This window comes from Chamaea fasciata, unplaced genomic scaffold, assembly GCF_029207755.1.
Source record: "Chamaea fasciata isolate MVZ Bird 193981 ecotype frontalis unplaced genomic scaffold, bChaFas1.0.hap1 SCAF_7, whole genome shotgun sequence".
Lineage (NCBI taxonomy): Eukaryota > Metazoa > Chordata > Aves > Passeriformes > Sylviidae > Chamaea > Chamaea fasciata.
The window spans coordinates 56855051-56875045 of record NW_027094092.1 but is presented as its reverse complement, the minus strand read 5'-3'; the positions used below and the strand labels follow the sequence as shown (position 1 = coordinate 56875045).

The 19995-nt window shown below is 47.8% G+C and overlaps 1 long non-coding RNA gene across 1 annotated transcript; it reads left to right on the top strand.

Annotated features, from left to right (window-relative positions):
- Window positions 1-4317: 4317 nt before the first annotated feature.
- On the top strand, window positions 4318-16742 carry LOC136292797 (uncharacterized). The gene is made up of 4 exons (XR_010721966.1): window positions 4318-4421; window positions 5634-5756; window positions 11356-11472; window positions 11567-16742. It is a non-coding gene; the product is annotated as an uncharacterized lncRNA (long non-coding RNA).
- The last annotated feature ends 3253 nt before the right edge of the window (window positions 16743-19995 follow it).

Genomic DNA, 19995 nt, shown 5'->3' with positions numbered 1-19995 from the left:
AGCGAAAGAGTGATATCATTTTTCACAAGAGGGTGAAAGCATTCCCACTTCTCAATCAGCTCAGTGGAGGCTAAAGCTGAGCTGTCTGCCATCTGTCTCCTCGCCAGCCTCTCTTCCACCACCATCACTTTTTAACAGGTTGGCCAATTTCAATCACATTTGAGAGCAGGGTAACTGTCTCAAAGACAGTTACGCTTCTACAAGTTTTGTCAGCTGGCAGAGCATCATTTCCAGAGAAGCAGAAAGGAGTGGGTTTGATGGCCAAGGGTTGGTGAGCTGGTCCTTTGTGACAGCTCCAGCATGTGTTGCCTCTGGTTGAGCTGGGGGTTTTCAAGGGGACGTGGTGGAATTTGGTTGGGGATGTGGGGAGAGTGTAGGGGGTAAAAGAGCACAGGTATGTAGGAAAATAAGCTTCATTTTTTCAGCTCTTCCCCAGCTTGTTTTAAAAAGCTTTTTTCAAATGTAAAAAAGTAAAAGAAAAAAAAATTAAAACAACAACAAATTTCTTTGTACAATGAATTGGAAGATAGTGGGGAAAAAAGGCGTTCTACAGAAAGAACAGAAAGAGCTGGTCTGCATTTCAGATGGAGGCAGGATTAGCCTCCCAAGGCATCTGGTCCCTCTGAGGCTGGGCCAACCACTGGGAGGCATGAACAGGGTCCAGAAACTGGAGCTACTCATCTTCATTTGCTGTGATAAGCCAATGGCTGGAAAGTTTTTAAGGGTCTGTGTCTGCTGGAGGCAGCTGAGTGGGTCAGGCCAAGGATGAAACCTAACCCAGGATGCAGCTCCTCACGTCTGAAACTTCTCAGGTACAAATGCAGAACATTTTGGGTGCATTTTGTCTTTTAATAATACCTTCTGCATGCTGTGTTTAGAAATGCAGCACCTGTGCCGGTACATGTGGCCTGGGAGGGCTGGTGCTTTTATACAAACATCTTTTGAATGTTTGGTGCTCAAATTCAAAAGAGTACAACAATTTAATCCATTTTTCTTTAACGCTTGACTTGAGGAGACATAACTGCTTTGAAATGAAGGAACTGATTATTTTTTTTCCTAATTCTGTGAGACAGTTAAAGTAAATGCTAATGTTCTGGGGTTTTTTATTTCCAATTGCTCTAAACCATTTAAAAACATGTATTTGTTATAGCACTGAATATGTCAGGCAATCCTGCTTTCGAAAGACTAAAATAAAAAGAAAAGAAGCTACTCTCCTATTGTCTGCCTGTCCAGGTTTTATCTTGTGCAGCACACATTTAAAATCTTATCTTCTCAAATAATATCCCTGTCAATAGACACTTTGGTCCCAGTTCATGGGTCTGCTTAATTTCCTCTGCACTAAAACACTGTGGGAGTCAGCTGGGCAGTGATTCCTTACCAGGCATCCCTGGTGGAGGAGAAAACTTCTCTCCAGTGAAGGAGGAAAGGTGATTTCTTGCGCTTCCAATGCAGGAAGGAGATGGGATGGGGTGAGATGGAACACCTTCTCTTCTTCCTGGTGGAGGTCCCTTTGAGTGCTGGTTTACACTGGCAGGGATCTGCTTCCCTGCACTCCCTGCCCCCTGGGAAAGAGGGAAAAGAAAAGCAGCTACACTTGGATTGTGGAAGAATTTCCTCAGGGCTGGTCAGGGGATGGAAACACTTTATGGATCCAGCTGAGGAAACACAGCTGACCTTTTGGCTTTAAATTATTGCCTGCTAGTAAGTCCTGCTTGTGTGCTGACAGGAGAGGGGAAGATGTGTCTTTGCAGTAGGAATTGTGTTGAATGTTAAAAAAAATACAGTAAATCTCCCAAAGATTGGAGTGAGTGATGCTGTCGTTCATTCAGCTCTTAGACACAGAGTAGGTGCTTGCTGTGTCTTCCTTTTCTATATCTGCTTACAGAAGTGATATTACTGAATTAATTACGACATCTTTGTGAAGAGCTGAAGAATCGCTCAAGTCCTCAATTCAGCAGTAGAAAAATGTCAGATTCATCTCACAGTAAATTTAAAATTACACCAACCTGAACTACTGCTACTGGCAGCATAATAATAAGGTAGGTAATCAAAATCAATTAAATTCTAGTGCCTGCCTATTGTCCTAGAAAATTCAAATTTGAAATTGGAGTTTCATTTGACTTCTCGATAAAAGAAGCAGAGCTTCACAGATAATTTGAAGTAAACATGTGGCCGTGAGTGATCTTTCCTCAAGCTGCAAAGACCAAGAGAGCACACTGAGTACCAAATGCAGCCAGGTGATCCAAGTCAAGGGAATAAGTGATCTGAGGCTGCTGCATTGACATGTGCTAGCTGAGCCTCAGGCTTGCCAAGACCCAGTTTGTTAAAATTTGGATGAGATATTGTTCCAGGTGAATGACAAATGCTGTGTGCCTCCATTTCCACTGTCTAAGAGGGAGGAGGACAAAGCCTGTGCAAAATCCTCTGCAGAACCTTCATGGAGCAACCAGAGGGAGGGGAAGTCCCTGTGTCCCTCCAGCAGTGATATGAACAGATAGAACATGCACTGCATATCCTACAGATCACAGGGGAACTGGGAATTGGCCAGGAGCTTCAAATCCTGTCAAAATGAATACGTTCCTATTGCACCTTGCCTTATTTTTGGCCCTGTCTGAGCCTTTGAGTCACCTTTAGTAGCAGGATGGGAGGTGGCAGTGGTTGTTTTGGAAGTGTTCAGCGTAAGGTTGGATGGAGCTTTGAGCAACATGGTGTAGTGGGAATGGTCCCTGCCCATTGTCAAGGGGTGGAACAAGATGATCTTTAGGGTCCCTTCCAACCCAAGCCCTTCTGAGGTTCTGAGGGCTGGACTGGGTGACTGCTTGGAGAGGGAGGCTGTGGCATGGATGTGAGTCTGCAGAAGCAACGGTGTCATCCATGGTACTTGTGAGGAAATGGACACAGCTGGCAGGTGCAGAGGAAAATTTGTTGTCTAGAGATGTTTCTTCTTGGAGAAAAGTCCTGATCAAAGCCCAGGTTTGGTGTTGGGGCTCATCTAAGGCAGTGTTGTATCAGTAACTCCAGCACAGCCATTGGCACCAGTCTGGCTGTACAGGAAAACTCATCCTGTGCAACTTCTTTTCACTCTGAGAATGACCTACTTCTCCCAGAGAAGATCCCAACACATAGCTGATGTGGTTCAGTTTTTTTTTTTTTTTTTTTTTTTTTTTTTTTTTTTTTTTTTTTTTTTAACAGATTTCTTTTTTTCACCTTCCTATCTGCTAGTATTTAGATACAGAGTTAGGCTTTCAGGGAAAGGGATTTCCCCTCTTTCTGCACACTGTATTATATTTACTGACTCCTTTTAATCTTTTTCTGTGTGGACCCTTGGTTGTGAGGGTAGGCTGAGCCTGGGATCCCACCTATTGCCCTAGGGAGGGTGCTCAGCAGTAAAATCCCACTGTCTGGCTGAGAGGCAGGAGTTGTCCTACCCCACAGTGACCTGCTCTTTTATTTGGGAGGAGGTCTGGGTTGTTTTGCTGTGCAGAATTTTTTCCTACAGCAATCCAATCCCTGGCCATGGGATTATGGGTGTAAGTGCCAAGGCGGAACCCAAGGCACCATGGCGGAACATCCCAAAAGCTCAGGGGAAAAAAAATGGGCTAGGATCTGATGGTGGGCAAGGAGGGAAAAGGGAGAATCATAAATCAGGAGGGAAGAGGAACATAACCCAGTGAGAGAGCAGAAGAGCTGGGCTGTCTGCCAGCAGGAACCGAATTGGACTCCTCTCCCTCCAGCCCTTCCAGGCACTGGGTTGTGTCTCTCCCAATCTTGCCCTGAAGCGAGCAGAGCTCTCACCCTCTGGTCACCTCCGCGGCTGCCGGCCCGCTCCGCGCATCCTTCAGCCCTCCCTGACGGCGGGTTTTAAGGCCTCCCTTGCCCGCCCCCTCCCCTGGCTGCTCCCCCCTCCCGGTTCTGGCGTTTCACGTCCCCATCCTCTGCCGCCAGCCCCAGGCAGCTCCTCACCGCCTGTTCAGCACTGAGCCGCGGCACCTGATCCATCCTCCGGCACGGCCCGGCCCGGCGCGGAGCGTCCCGGTGGCGGCATCTGCTCCTCCCTCCTCCCCTCTTCCTCCTCCCTCCCTCTCTCCTTCCCTCCCTCCCTCCCCGCGGCCTCGAGTCGCGCCAGTGATGGAGAGAGCGTCACCGTCTCCTAGCAGCGCTCCTAGCAACGCTCCTAGCAACCGGGCAACATCTGCTCCCGCTGGACCAATCCGCGCGGGGAACATCTGGGCACCCACCTCCGCGGGCTGCGGCCGGGAGGTGATGCGCTCCTCAGTGGCTGCAGGGACCCGCAGGAGCTGCCACCACCGCCACCACCACCGCCACCAGCAGCAGCAGCAGCAGCAGCACCGCCACCACCTCCTCCAGGAGCAGCGAGGGAAGGACGGAGCAGCCCTCCCTCTGGAGCCGGGGCTCGCTGGGTGAGTGCCACTGAGCCCGCAGCGAGCTGTGGAGCTGTCGGAGAGGCGGTGTGGGGCTTTGCTGGTGGGATCTGCTGCAAAGGGTTTAGCAGGTGGCTGCTGGCGTGGAGGAAGTTTTGTGTTTGTTTGGGAGCTCTCGTGGCTTTGCTGCAGAGTGGCGGAGGGAAGAGCTGAGAGGGAGGCTCCGCGCGTCCCGCAGTGCCACGGACAGAGGTGCTGCTCCTCTGCCGGGCTCTAGGAGAGGTCATTTCCATCAGAGTCCCCTTTTTACAGTCAGATGTGAACTCTGAAAAGTAACCACAGCTCCTCTTTCCATCGCCTGTTAATGCTGTCATCCTCTGGGGTGACACAAGTGTCTAAATATAGTTTGTCTTGTAGCTGCGAGACATGAGTACGCGCGCACACAAGATCTCTTTTCCCTTCTCTCTTGCAGGATTTAGACAGGTCTAATTCCGTTCAAGTACTCAAAAAAGTCTGAGTGTCTCTGGCACACACATGTAAAAGTGCAGGGTTTAGCTGTACACATGTATCTGTGATGGTTTTTCTCCCTGAGAGTGGGAGATATTCTTACTACAACGTGCCAAATGCTTCACCCGGAAGGCAAGGCATGGAAAACGTACTGTGTGTCAGGCAAACTCTAAAATGTGCACCCTGTTAAAGGGAAATGGGTATCTGACTTTCCCCGGACCTGTACTGTTCTGCAGGCAGTGTGAGTGTGTATGATAGAGAATTAATGCTGCTACTCAAAATAATGGCATAGTTTTAATAGCAGCCCTTTAGCTTTCCTTTAAGTATGACAAGAATTAATGGAGAAAATAATGTGCCATTTTAAGAGGTGGTTGGGGCAGAATTAATGTTCTAGCTCCAGAAACATCCGGATATTTAGAGACGCAAGCTGTATTTTTGCAGTATTTGCTCTGAGGGGATTATAGCTACACCACTGAGAGACTGTTTTTTTGTTGGTTGTTTTTTTTTTTCTTTTTTTTCTCCTCAATGTTTTATCTACTTTCCTGATGTGTGAAAGGGACTCCAGGAGGCAAGGTCAAAGTTAGAGAATTGAGTGTAACATCAGAACTCTTATTTATCCCTGTTACTAAGCCCTGTGGGGATGCTGAAATAGCACTTTCTCCTCTCGTGGTCCAGCTGCTCGCCGTGTTTGTCCTGATTTTGCCACCTGAGCCATGTGTGTTTCTCCTTGATCCACCACGGCAGGTGACCGTTCAGCAGTGCCGTGCTGCCAGAAATGCTCGCTGAGCCCGTGCGAGGGGGAAATCTTACCAGAACTGCTGAGATTAACCCAGAAAGACCCTTTGCAGGCTGACTCCACATCCTCAGGTAAAACTAACAAGTTTGCAAACTTCAGCGGGTTGGGCTGAGTGAGAGAATTTACTGGGATTGATGTCGAAAGGGGGTGAACCTGGAATTACTATTTTATTCCGTTGAGGAGAGCAGTGGGACGGTAAAGAGGGAGACAGGAATAGTCACTCAACCATTAAGTCTCATGCCTTCATGCCCTCAGGAGAGCTATTAAGATGCTTGTGCCTTGTACACACATGTGTGCCCAGGGAGAATCTGCAATTAGGGAGATCCGCAGAGCAATCAGCAAGCTAAAAGGCGGTTTTAAAGTGCAAAGCCAGCAGACGAGAGTGCGGCTGGGGGTCCCCACCTCCCCGGGAGTCAATGAAAGGGGGCTGGTAAGGCTCGATACGCTAGAAGGGCTGCTCATCGATGGGCAGCCGTGAGAAATCCTGGGGCTGGCATGTGTTTTCCATCCACATGTTCATCTGCCCCTGGTCTGGTAGCTTTGCATTATCAGCTGAGAATCCTACAGTGGGACCAGCTGCTTGTGCTGCCCAGGAGAGGAGGAAAGCAGCAGCAGAGCATGTGTAACCAGGGGCACGTTTCAGCCGAGCACCCCCTAATTGCGAGAGCTCTGAAGGTTAGAGACGGGGGAGTTGATCACCGCAGCTTGACAGAAGTCGCAAGGGCATGATGATACGTCCTGCCATGTCAAAGTCGCGTCTCCCGCTGATAGTAGAGGCCGGTTTCTGTGCGCTCAGAAGCCTCAGGTTTTGTATTCGAGCACGCAAGAGATGCTCAGCGAAGGTCTCCGTCTCAGGCAGCCGTAGCTCGCATATTGATCACTCTTCTTTAGGCTGCGATAGGAACCCTGCAGGGCAGCGGCACATTTGAGTCACCACCTCCGTGCGCAGCTTTTGGCGGGGCTAGCTCGGCCAGCCGGCTCCCTGCTCACCACCTGCAGATATCTGCACCAACAACCAAGTAGTATCGACTCTGGCCAGCCCTTTTTCCGCAGCACTGAGCAGGCAGGGAGGAATCGTTCTCCTGAAGAAAGGCAGGGGAGGTGCAGGAGCAGCCAGGTGTGGGGATGCTCCCAAGGGCTCACGTACAAGCTCTGGGACGGGGTTGCTGTGCAGAGCCGGCGCTTGCAGATCCTTCTCTGTTGTCTGAGAGACAAAAGCACAAGCTCAGGTGTTTGTTGTTTTTTTTGGTTTTTTTTTTTTTTTTTTTTTTTTTTTTTTTTTTTTTTCCCCCCTGGATGTTCAATCATTTTTTAAACTCGGTGTTGGCTCCTGTCTCGGCTAGGCTGCAGCCCCGTGGAAATCACCCGGCATTAATTCATGCCGGAGTGGGGCTGCTGTCACTGGGGCGATGCAGGAGCGCAGGTGAAATGACTTTGCTGCAATTTGCAGTTCAGATGGGAAGTTGCCATGATATAAATCTATTTCCAATCCAATTTAGATAAGACAGCCCTCTGTCCAAACATGCCTAATAACTCTGCGAGTACCACGGCACAGAGCACCACAATTATTCCTGAAGAAATAAACAGGAAAGGACACATTTTGCCCTGTTTGAAAGTACAATTAAACCCCTTGCGAAGCTCAGTCTGAGAGCTCCAAGCCTGAGACAGAAGGGTCTATTCCCCCACTGCCATGCCTGGGATTTATATCCCAAACTTCCATTAGCGCTAATGGCAGCACCAGCCGCCGTGCCCCGATGTGCCGTGCATTCCGAGCAGGCAAACACCGCCGGGGTGTAAACACCGGGCAGCGGGAGCGGCGGCATCGCCCCGGGGCTGCCGAGCCCCGGCAGCGCCGCAAATCGCACCGAGCCTTTGGGGAGCGGCGGAGGGCTTGCGGCTGAGCGCTGCCGGGATGCTGAACGCGCCTTCCCGGCGCTCATCCAGGCTGGAAGGACAAACCTCAGGCTCAGGGCTCAGCGCTGTGCTGGTTGGTCCCCGTGGGGAGATTTGGCCCCCTGCCTTGACTTGTGGTGTAGCGCTGGAGAAAACGTAATGTGATTAAGATGTATCTGTCTCTGAGCTTGAGTGAGGCAGAGGCAGTGACTCATACCACCTTGCCGGAGCTGTCAAAACACTTGGCTCGCGAGAATAGCCTTCCACACAAAAAGCACTGATTCAATATGTTTATATTTAAACAAAACACTAAGGGTCTGATTCACTGCGGCATTACTACAGCCCTGGATGGCTGTAGCCCCAGCCAAGCAGCTCCCAGGCACGCACAGAGCCATCGAGTGCTGACTTCCAATAAGTGTTAGAGAGAGTCTCGGTCCTTGCGAGCCTCCTGCATGGACAGGGTTCCTCCGAGGGCTTTAGCATCGGTGCTGTTGTTGAGGGCACAGTGCAAGGTCACAGTTCATGTTCTCGCTCCCCTGAACCTGCAGACAGATGTGTGGGCACCAGCAGCAGCCACAAAAGACGATGATGAAAGTGATGAAATGAGTGGTGGTGGGATGGCAGCTGCACTGATCACGAGAGCAGACCCTGAGCTTCTCTTGAGCAGCCCTGGGATGGGACTTGTGTGCCTTCAGGTGGCTCTCTCACCCTGCAGGTGTGCAGGCAGCACCCCTTCCCTCCCGGGGAGCTGAGCCACCTGTGACAGCCCGTGGGAGCTGCTGAGCTGGGGAAGTGGGTGCTCCAAGCTCTGCAGATTTGGAGCTGCTGGGATTTGCTGACAGATGGTGTGGTGTTGAGCAGCTTGGGGCTACTTTGCTGCTCTAGTGTAGTCTTTCATTTAAAACTGGGAACGCATTCCAAGACAAACTCACAGCCTAGAGATGCTCCTGGTGTTTGTCTGGTCGTTGTTTCCCTTCCTTGCTCCTAAGCTAAGTTATGGGTGTTGGGGTGAGGGGGTTGTGACAACTTTGCTGCTTTAGCTGATGTGAAGTCTTTAGGAATTTAAATTCAGCCAACCAAGGGTATGTCCCAGGCTGGTGCTGGACATAACCAGAAAGGGGATGCCGGTTGGGTGCTCAGTGAACCCACTGCCAGGATGGTCATGTCTGTCCCTCAGCAAAATACTGTTTTTCCGTCTGCTCCTGTCAGCCGGCACCAGCTCCCAGCCCGAGGTATGGGCAGAACCACAGCCCTCCTTCCCTCCCAGCCACAGGCTGCCAGTGCTCCTTCCCTTCCCTGGCTCCCCGATGTCTCCAGCACCAGCTGTGCTCAGGGGATGCTGAATTTCACAGTCACCCTCCATCTCTGGGGCAGGGAATGGAATTCCCGTGGCCTGGAGCAGCAAGGGAGAGTTTTGCATGGAGCTGGTGGTGCTGCAGAACTGAGCTGAGATGCTCAGCATGCTGGGGTTGTCTGTGCTACCCCTGTGCCCAGGATGATTTTCTGCTTCCACTGCACACAGGCAGTGATAGGGCTGTGCTTCCAACCTTTTCCCTGAAAAACACTAGGGAGCGTATTTTAGCATTTAGAGGTTTGGTTTGAGGGAGAGGATCTACCTGTGTGCTGGGGTTGGATCCTTTCCCAGCCCTGACAGCCTGGGTGGCTATGGGAATGTCACTTCATCTGTCTGTACCTCTGTCTTCCTCAGAGCAGTGTGAGGAAAACTGTAGTGTTCTCCCATCCCGTGGCACTAGGAGACAAATGCATTTGTTGTTGTGCTCAGATAACACAGCACAGTGGGGTTTCCACCTAAGAGAACATGAAATCAGAGTAATTAAATATCCAGGCTGCCCAGGTTCTGGTGTAACTCAAATACTGGAATAAAACCTGTAAGCAGAGAAGGTTGCTGCATATGAATTTAAATCAGTGTTTGCAGCTACTCAGTGCCGGTGGGGTGGTGAAGACCACAGCCCTGCCCTTGCCCTTGAGAGCTGAGGTGGGTGCTGGGAGCATCTCTGGTATACATGATGAACCAGAGTGACCAGAATCCTGTAGTAGTCCTTCATAACCTTGGCAGTGTTGTCCCACTGTAAGAGCAATAGTCCCTCTCCTGGAGAAATGCTGCTCTAAAGTGCAATCCGTGTCCTGATGGGTCCCAGAGCAGGGTTGAGGGATCTTGACTCCAAACGGGGTGTTAATCCACCAGTCAGTTTTCTGCACAGATCTGCAGAATCCTTCATGGGAAACCTCCATCCTCACAGACTGGAAATTCAGTGAGAAAACACAAGAATCTTCTTGTTGAAGGAATTTCTTCTCCAGCCCTTTATTGTGGGTTTTTGCTGTGGAAGAAGGAAGGGAGAACACATTGCTCCTTCCTGCCAGTGAAGAAGAGATGCTGTCCGTCCCTGCGATGGCTGTGTGGGTATCTCACCACTCCCACCAGCAGCTAAGACTCAAGGAGCCCCTCATGCCCCATGGAAGGATCCTTCCAGCAACAGGAGGTCTGTGTTCTGGCTGTGCAATGCAAGACATTCTGGATTTTCTATTGTGTCAGGGAAACTGTCCAGAACCAAATCCTTTATTTCCTCAGAAAATCTAAGTTTCAAATGCTCCCATAAGGAGATCCTAATTTGGGAAAGAAAATATTTCCCATAGGACCTGACTTTGAGTTATTCTGTGAAGTGTCTCTGGATACTTTTTTTCCCTGGATTGCCTTCAGACATTAGTATAATAACGGGGGTTTTTTTTGTAGATTTTTTTTTGGTTGGTTGGTTGGGGTTTTTTAAGTACATTTGAAACCAAATAACAGAAATTTCTTATGAAAGGGGCGGTTTGAGAGGAGATTGTGCCTCCCAGAAATGCACATGGCTCCTCATGTTTTCTGGTGAATGGCCAAGCAAAGCCCTGTCCTGGCTCTCACAGTGACCCAGTGCTCACCAGGCTGAGTACCACTAGAATTATGGACCTCATTAAGATGCTGAATTAGCACCATGTCACCTTTCCAAGGAGATGAGAAACTCAGAGCAGGCAGCCAGGCTGAGCTCTGGAAAGCCCTGGTTCTCTGCAGGGCTCAGCTCTGGAGAAACAGACTTCCCCTGGGCTCTTGTCACAGGGCGAAACCCCAATAATTTCTTTTCTTATCCCAAATGTTGAGCCTCCGTCCTCTGTGCCCTGACAAACTGAAGCCACCCGGAGAACAAATCAACGCCATCACCCTCCCACTGAACTGGGGCCCTCCTGCTCTTCTGAGACAACACCACCATCTAGTGAATACACTCTGCATTGGTTTTCCAGGGAGCTCCGTGCGTGATGTGTGGGAATCAGAACCCAATCCTCGGCTCACACACCCTACAGCAGGGCACAGGGTCCCCTGTCCTGCACACAGGTGGCCCCATCCTGGTCCGTCCTGCGGTGCATGGTGACATTCCCCCCTAGGGCATCTCCTGCCTGTTCTGTAGGGCTGTGCCTGGCCCTGACACTCCACTCAGCTGTAGGATCAGGAGACCCAGCCTGTGTCCGCTGCTGTGGTGGTCACTCCAGAGAGGGGAGAGGAGCTTGCTGTTCTGGCAAGCCTCGGGGTGGCTGTTTCAGGGACAGCTTCACATTTACCAGCCTCTCCAACTGTTTTTCCAGAGGGTTGAGGGCTGCAGGCTGAGTGCCGTCCTGGCTTCACTCCCCCTCTGGATCCCTCCTTCCCCTGCACACCCCAGACTGTGATGTTGCAGCCACCCTGGCAGCGAGCATTACTGACTTTCTTTTTCCTCTTCTTTTGTGCAGAGCTGATCTGATCGGGGCCTACCAAAGACATTAACGACGTCGAAAGTAGCTTACTTTAAGAGAAAATATGCAGAAGAAGAACATTTACATCAAGATTACCATGAGTATTGTCCAAAAGTGAGTATCTCTCTCTCTCTCTCTCTCTCCCCAGACCCCACCCTCCCCCTAGTTTCATCCCTTGATGCTAAAGACCCATCCATTTACCCCCCAGCACCTGATACTACCAGAGGACCGGACTTGTATCCTAAAACTGTCTCTCCAGAAACTCCGCTTCCTGGACGACCCCGAAGCCTATCTCCGTAGGTCTGTATTAATTAACAATCTGTTGAGGAAGATTCACCTAGAGACAGAGAGGGAGAGCTATGAATACTTTAAGGAGGCTCCGTGCTATAGGACTGCCTACTCTGACGCACGAAAACGGCTGAAGTTTATGGTGCAGGAGTGCTGTTCCCAGTCGCTCTATTATGAAGAGCTGCACTCGTATCGCATCGTGCCTTACTCTGCAGAGAACGCCGTTTACGGGATGGGCTACACGGGCAGCCACCTGGAGCAAAACTCTCAGTTGCTTATTTATAAAATGAATTAAAGTAGCTGTTAGACCCACTGATGTTTGTTTCTGAATGCTTGAACTGCTTTGTTGAGGTGTTGAGAGATGAGGCACTAATTGCAGATGGGGAGCTAAGTGGAAGGTGTTTTGGATGATGCTCTGCAGCCCCCCGCTGTTAACCCCCGGTGTGAAGCACCTTGCTGTAACACACAGAGAGGTATAATACGGAGGTCCTAACCTGCAGAGACTGCGTGCAAGGCGGTTTGTAGAAACAAAGCTGCACTTAAAGTTACCTGTGTGTAGATACGGATGCTCCAAATCACTTTCGCAGTTAAATTACGCCAGCCCCGGTGCAAGGGGAGCCCCCGAAGCAGTGGAGTAGTCTAACAGTGAGGAGTAAAACACGAGTTATCTGCTGTAAAAGTGTAGACAGAATGTTTCTTTGGGAATTGCTTTGACCATGAAGGAGTCAGTGCCAAAGGAATCAGTCTTTAGCTTAGGATTTTCAGAGACTGAACTCTCTTGCTACATACAGACACTCTATACTGAGATTTGCAAGGGTTTGTGGGTTGGTTTTTTTTTTAAAGAATAATTGCATTCACCTTTTACTTATATTATCTCTTAGCTGGTATCTACTTTGCTCTTTTATTACGAACCAGAATGACTCACAGGAAAGATTGTTTCTTCAGCCCATCATCGGTGTTCCCTTAACTTCATTTGCCTCTTTCCCTAGCTGTTTCCCTGATACTTCTTTGCATGCTAATTTGCTGTTTGGCCCGAGGTTCACACTGGTGCTAGGGAATAGACAGCAATTTCTTTTTATGTGGACTATAAAAGGCAAAAAAACAATGATAACTCTCATAGATAGAGAATGAATGTATCTGACAGATGTTGGTAAGACCTCAGAGGCTCTCCTGATGAAACTGCTCAGCATTAGTAATAATGTTTCAGGTTAAGTAAAATGTCTAATTACAATCTGGGAATTAACTTTAAAATATGTAAATATATATATTTCACAAGCTATGGCGTGTGGGATGTTCAGCAAACGGAATGACTAAGAGCGGAAAGTTTCATAGCTGCCAAAGCTACGTCATGAAAATACCAAAGAGTAACATTAGGGAAAAGATGATGCTCCAGCAATGGGGTCAGAAGCAAAGATTGCACTATAATCTGGGGGAATGTGATTAATGAGCCTGTAAATTAGCTGTTAGTGACAAACTGCAGCTCCCCGGGGGGACCTGCATCCCAGAACTGCTGAACAAACACACGAGATGGTTCAAAGCCTGTCAAAGTCCTTCAGGTCTGTTGGCTTGCAGCGAAGAAAACGGCTTTGCCTCGCTGGCTATCACCACTTTAAAGCTTTAAAGCAAAGTAAATAAAAGCGCACACTCAGCTGGAGACCGATATATATATATTTATCTACATATATATATCTAAGAACCTAATTTTTTATTTGTTTTGAAAGGCTTTGCTCTTGCAGATGTGGCTGATGCTGTTTCTGGAGCATTATATAGTGTGAACAAATACCGTGGCTTGCCAGGAATGTGCTTTTTTGTGTCAGATTCCTCCTGTCACCCTGCTCAGAGCATCCTGGTCATATGTGTCACACATATCGTCACAGCTCCCAGACACTTGTTAGTAGTGCTGGAGAAAAGGCAGAAAGGCAGAAGCAAAAAGGTGTGAAGAACAAAGTTAACTCTGGTATCAGTAGTTAGAAGTCAGTACAGATTTAGGAGGCAGAAGGAAGCAGTAAAATCCAGACTTTTTTTTAAATTTAAAAAAAAAATGTCAGCAGTGTAATTCATAACAAGGATAACCTGCAAACTGGAGAATATAAACATCTGAAATACTGTGGGAAGGCTGAAAAAACAGGGCAGTGCTGTTTGGGAGGTGCTGTTAGTCATGAGGAATGTTCAGGTTTCTGTTTTTTTTCTTTGAGACAAGTCATATTTACTTATCTCTTAGAAAAGGATGTCTTTCAATCCTCAGCCAGTGCAGTTCTGCCTCATACCTTCCTGGCTATGTGTGGTTTGATTCTTGCTGCCCCTGGGCTTGCACCAGCCCAAAATCATGCAGCTGATCCTGTTGCATGATTTGAGAAATGCTTTCAAAGTGTTTTGAGGAATCTCCAGTTTGAGAAATCTCCAGTGGAAAGGGACCATGCCCGCTTCAACAGGGGACTGGGAGAGCCCAGGCTGCTGACCAGGTGTGTAGGACAGCCCCAGTAGCACCACTAAGAGCTGGCAGAGAAGTTGAATTGCTGTTGTGAGAGGTGTCATTTTATTCCCCAGGAGCTCTCTGGCCTCTGCGGCGCTGGGAACGCCTCATGCCACCCCCAGAGCTAGGGGAATGGTAAAAGAAAATTGCTCCTGTCTTCTAATTTTTCAAACCATGTAATTTTTCACTCTGAAGTGGTCTGATTTATGCAATTTTTTTTCTCTTCATGCCCATTTTTACCTGATTTCATAACGCTCTAGCGTGTACAGGAAATGCTTAAATGCTTCTTTCCTCTTGCTGACTGACTTTTTATATTCATAGGATGGCTCTGGCTTGAATAAACAAAACTTTTAACTTAAAATTAGAAACGTTTCAATGAAATGAAAAAAGCTCAGTAGGATCAAAGTTTTTAACCTCACCTGAACAAAAAACCCCAAAAACATTGGCCTGGTCAGATTCACCTTTGAAGAGGTTCTTTGCCCGCTGAAAGAGGCAGATACTTTCTTGCCAATTGAAAGCTTCTCTGTGAAGGCGTTGTGATAACTGAACAGATGTAACAGACAAAAATCTGCATCAGGTCACAAAACTCCTTGGACTACCCAGGAAAGAGGATGATAATTTACTCACGTTTTTCTCATGTGCTGTTTTCTTGAACAAAACTCGTTGTCTCTTTTCTGAATTTTTACTTGCTCCAGGAGCCATTAAAATGGATTATTCCTTACTAGAGAACAAATTGGGGTTTTTGTGGTTGGTTTTTTGTTATGGAATTGAATCAAAGGTTCACTATTCTATATGCTTTAAGTCTGCTTCAGTTTTTACTGCCTTTTGCTTTTTTCCCAGTGATTTGTGCTGCTAGAAATGGGTCTGAAAAATTCGACTTGAGTGCTTAGAAATAGCTTATGGAGTGATAAAGAAGTACAAATGTGCAATAGCATTGCAAGTGACTCCGGAAATATTTAATTTGACACCTTTTGAATTAAATACTTTTATTGATTTTAACATTTAGTCGCCAAGTTACTGGGTACCAGCATTTTAATACAGCTACATACAGTGATTTTTCTTTTTTGGGTTTGTAGCTACAGTTCAGCTCTTCTGGCTTCTGATGTGAGAATTTGTCTGTAGGTGGTCAACTTTCAGTGAGATAGATTGATATATATATATATATAAATAATGTTCTATTATGACTGCATTAGGAACTCCTACATATGGGCTGTGTTTGCACTGGATGCAAAGAAAGTCCTTGCTTCCCTTTGACTCAGTTGCCTTGGAGATAGAATATTCATCAGAGAGAATATAGATGAGCTGGGTAACAAGGACAGAACTGGTGAGGAGAGCTGGTCCTTTTGAAAAGGACTGGCTCAGGACAATTCATTTTCATCTGGGAATAGCAGCACACTTGGCTGTAATTAGTGTTTCTACAAGTTGGGTTTTCTTTGTGCTGCTTTTCTGGCTGGACATGCTGGTGAAGGGTGCACGAGGGTGGCTTTGTGGGGGCCACAGCGTGGGTGTGGATGGGGTCTGGTGCAGAACCCCAGCACTGAGTTTGAGCAACCTGCTCTAGTGAAGGTGTCCCCACCCACGGCAGGAGGGTTGGAACCAGACGGTCTTTAAGGTCTCTTCCAACTCAAACCATTCCATGATTCCATGGTTCTGCGATGTTAGGGCCCTGATCCTGTAAATGCTTGGGTTATTACCCTATTTCCTGGCACAGACGCTGTCTCTGGAGCTCGGGAGGCTCCTGGTGTGCTTGATGCTCAGCATGTGCATGAGCCTGTTCAGGGCTGGGGCTGCGCCCGCCGCAGAGATCCCGCTCGACCGCCGCGTTATCGGTGACCCCCGAGCTGCTGCTTGAGCCCTTGGATACATCTCTATTGCACTGTAAATTGAACTCCTGTTTTCCAATGAATGTGTTGAGTATATGGACTATTGTGCCTTAAAGTCCCGCCCTCGTACGAGCCTTTGTAAATGTTCTGTAAATCCGCAAACCGTCTATCGCTGGTATCTCTGTGCACTCTCTACAGATCTGGTTTGGTACTTGGCAGGACCTTGGGGAACCCAGCCCTGACCTCAGTTTGCCATGAACACGGGGGGGATTTGCCAATTCCCTCTTTTCTTTTTTCAGATTGCTTTCCTCTCTGACATTCATGAAGTTCTGTTTTTCTGGTTTCTGCCATAGCTGGGCTCTGGGCCACCTGCAGCACCAGGAGCTCAGAAAGTTGTAAAAAAGTTGTCTCCAGATTTTAAACACCACCTGTAGAGCGCTCCCAGGAGGGAATCACAGCTGCATATAACAACTGTGGCAGGTGTTGTCAAGTATATCATCATGTATTTGATATGATTGACAAAGCAGAGAAGGGAACACCTATTTCTGTTGAAATGCATGAGCCTGCATTATGTTAAATACATGGTGATTATACACTGAGTAATTGGAATAATACCTACAGGTTCTGTAACAAATAATAATAATAATAAAGGCTTTTTAATGTTTAAAATTACCTGGGACCTGATTGAAGGTTTTTATGAAATTGTTTTCTAAAGTGAATAGTAGAAAAAAATGTATATGTATTTTAAATATACGTATGATGTGCATGTTATTAATAAAGATCTATTTCTAATGAACCAGATGGACACTTGTTGACTGTATGTCGGTTGGTTTACAAGTTAACATGTAATGTTTCCAAAGAAAAGTCCCTAACTCCACCAATCCCCTAAAAAACTTCTCACCACAGATTATTTGAGGGACCTGGATCAGAGGGCAAACCTGGGATAACTCCTCTGTCATTTCCTAGTCCTGCCCTGATCCCATGGTTTGCATCCCATCTTGCCAATGCACTTGTGAGACTCTTCTTCTTTTCCCTGTTTATGTATTTGGCTTAAAAAACAGCAAGGAACCATTTTCCTAATGATGTTCTACAGGGCATGTTCCAGGTACCGCCAAAGGGTCAAAGTCAAAATAGCTAGTTTTTGGAGCCATTCAGAAAAATGGGATTTTTTTTACTAAAAATCCTGATTATGATGGAAAGATGTACATCTTCCTTATCCTCGGGAATTTTCTTTAGGATTCTTTTCTTGATGAAGCTGAAGTGAGACACTGAACGTATTTAGGAGATACTGAAAAAGAGAAATATTTACAAATGGATGGGCTTTCCCCTGTGGGCAGGATCCTCTTAAGGCAGTCACAAGGAAACATCTTCCAGGGCCAGGTGCTCCCATCTCCAGCCAGGATTTGGGTACCACCTGGGCTGCAGGTCCATGTTTTGTAAAGACTGAACATCCCAACCAGGTGTCATAAGCACCACAGTCACCTCCTCTGAAGGTGTTGCATCAGGAGACAACAGCTGGATGTTTGAACCTGAGGACAGCTCTGAAACCACTGTTCCTGAGCCCCCCACATGCCTCATGTGAATGTGGCATTGCCAGGATTAGCAGCCACCACTCAAACCCTGGGGTGTTCCTTATCAGACACAGTCCTTTACCTGTCTCTGAACAGCTCTTCTTTTTAATGAAAAAGCAACACCTAGACCTGGCCATGACTTAGAGGAATGGGCTTGCTGCATGTCTGCAGTTTTAACCTGTTTATTCCCCCTTATTTTGTGTGAATGACCAAGGGTCTCTGGAGTGACATAGCCCTGGCATAGAGAAATATATTCAAATGCCCAAAATTCCTCCTGGATCCTCGGTAGGAGCCGCCACCTCTGAGGATTCACCACACTGGTAAAATTTGCTGAGGCTTCTTTGGCCCAATTGTGGAGAGAACTGCCTTAATGTGGAAACAAAAGGCATTGGAGCAGCTTCCCACCTCCCAGAACAGAGGTACTGGACTGTCCAACACAGGCAAACACAAAATCTTTTCAAAGTCATGTGGATCATCCTGACCCAAAGGAAATTCAGCTGCAGACTTAAGATGGGGCCCTCTATGCCAATTCCTCTGCTGCTTAAGGAGTTGATGAAAATACTACAGCCAGACAATTGTGGGCTTGCTCTGCACTAAGCTTTATTTTCTTTTTAGCGCTTTATAGCCACTTTGAATTGAAGTAGCTGCTGGGCTGCCCTGCCCTGGCACCGCCAGCCCAGATCCATGGAGCAGCTGGCACAGGAGCCAAGGAGCCCAGCCCAGAGCTGTAACTCATCATTACATCCCACCCTTGGTGCATTTCAGGGCTTAATTAATTCAGGCCCCAAGATAAGCAGTGCTGATGGCCAAACCAGGTGATGCTTTGAGCTCCTGGCTGCAGGGTGCTGTGCAGAGCCCTGCAGCCTCCCAGTTCTTCTAGTGCAGTGGGGAGGTCTGCTCAGCCTTGCTGCCTGCAGGCTGATGTGCCACTGATGGGAAATTGTCCCCAGTTGGGCTGAGTGGTGCCAAATTGTGGCTCTTACTAGTTGAAGGAGACTTTTCCAGTGACATAAACTGCACAGTGGAAATCAATGCCAGTTTGCTGCAAGGAGGTTTGTGTGTTAACATCTGCTGTCAGGGGAGAGGGAGGATGGCTGCAAAGGAGAAGGTCTTTCTCCCTGTAAAGTGGCAGAATCCCCTGTTCATAGTGGGGAAGGTGTTATTGCTCTCCTGTGTTTTAGGCTCAGGGCCATGCAGACATTTCAGGTGTGCTGAGACCATCCTATTCAATGGTTCCCTGGGTTCTGTGCCAGCTGCTCCATGGATCTGGGCTGGCAGTGTCAGGGTAGGGCAGCCCAGCACAGTCTGGGCATCTGACAGGCCCACAGCCCTTGCTGAGATCCTGGGGGGAGCCACAGAAGTTTTTTAACCTTTCCCCATTGGGATCATCAATCCCATACACAGAAAGCTTTCCAAAAGGCTGCATGCACCATGTCCCAGGCAGACAGGATCTCTCCCAGAGCTCTCTAGTGCAGGGGTGGCATCTTGAGGTGGTGTTATCCAGGGAAACATCGGGATTTTGCAGGTAGATGGAATTGCAGGCTGGGGCTCTGTGAATGCACCCACTATGACAGTGCTTTGAGGTCCTGCACTGTGTTAGCAGGTATTAATGCAGGTCCTGCATGGCCAGGTGTAGAGTGTGATATCCCACAAAGATACCCCAGCACGTGATATCTTCCACCTTTTGATAATGGAATCAGAGTGCTGTTCCTGATGATCCCAATGAGATGGCTCACTTGCTTACAGCACTAGTGTAAATAGCCATTTTTCTGCAAAATCTTGGGTGTAAGGCTAATGGGCACCTTGGCACCCTTTAGGGGCACAGGTCTACAGGCTGTGGTGAAGACATGTCTGCCCTGGAGGATGAGCCAGAGATTGTGTCTGGCTGCTGCTCAGACAGGTGGTTTGCAGAATGGAGAGGCTGGTTTGGGAGCACCTGAATTAGGACAAAAAAACCTGGGCTGGAAGTTCTCAGTTCCCAAAATTCTTGCATTTGCTACCAAGGAATCACTCTTCACCTGGGATTGTTTTACCTGGTAGTTGCTGAAACCCTGGAAACTTAAATTTTGGGGCTTTAGGCTATAGCAATGTGTGTAGGGCAAGATGGAGGATTGCAGGCATTGTCTAAGACCTTCTTCTTCACCTTCTTCTTCATGGTTTCGGGTGGTTTTTTCTAATTGTGTGAAAAAGGTCTGCATTGTGGATCTTGTGTGGTCAATTATTGGTTTAAAAGTATAAATAACATAGGTGTCATCTCGTTATTAGGTGATTAGCACTTAAATGACTTTGGAAAGAATTGGGGACACCTCCATACCTTGTTATTTAGAGCTCACAACTCGTGAGACTGTAATATAGATAAAAATTAATAAACATTGAGTGCAAACATGAAACTGCGACTCCCGTGTATTAATCCTGTCTCTAACATGAAGAAAAGAAGATAAAAACCTCATAGGTAGTTTTTGTTTTGGGAGATGAGCCTGAG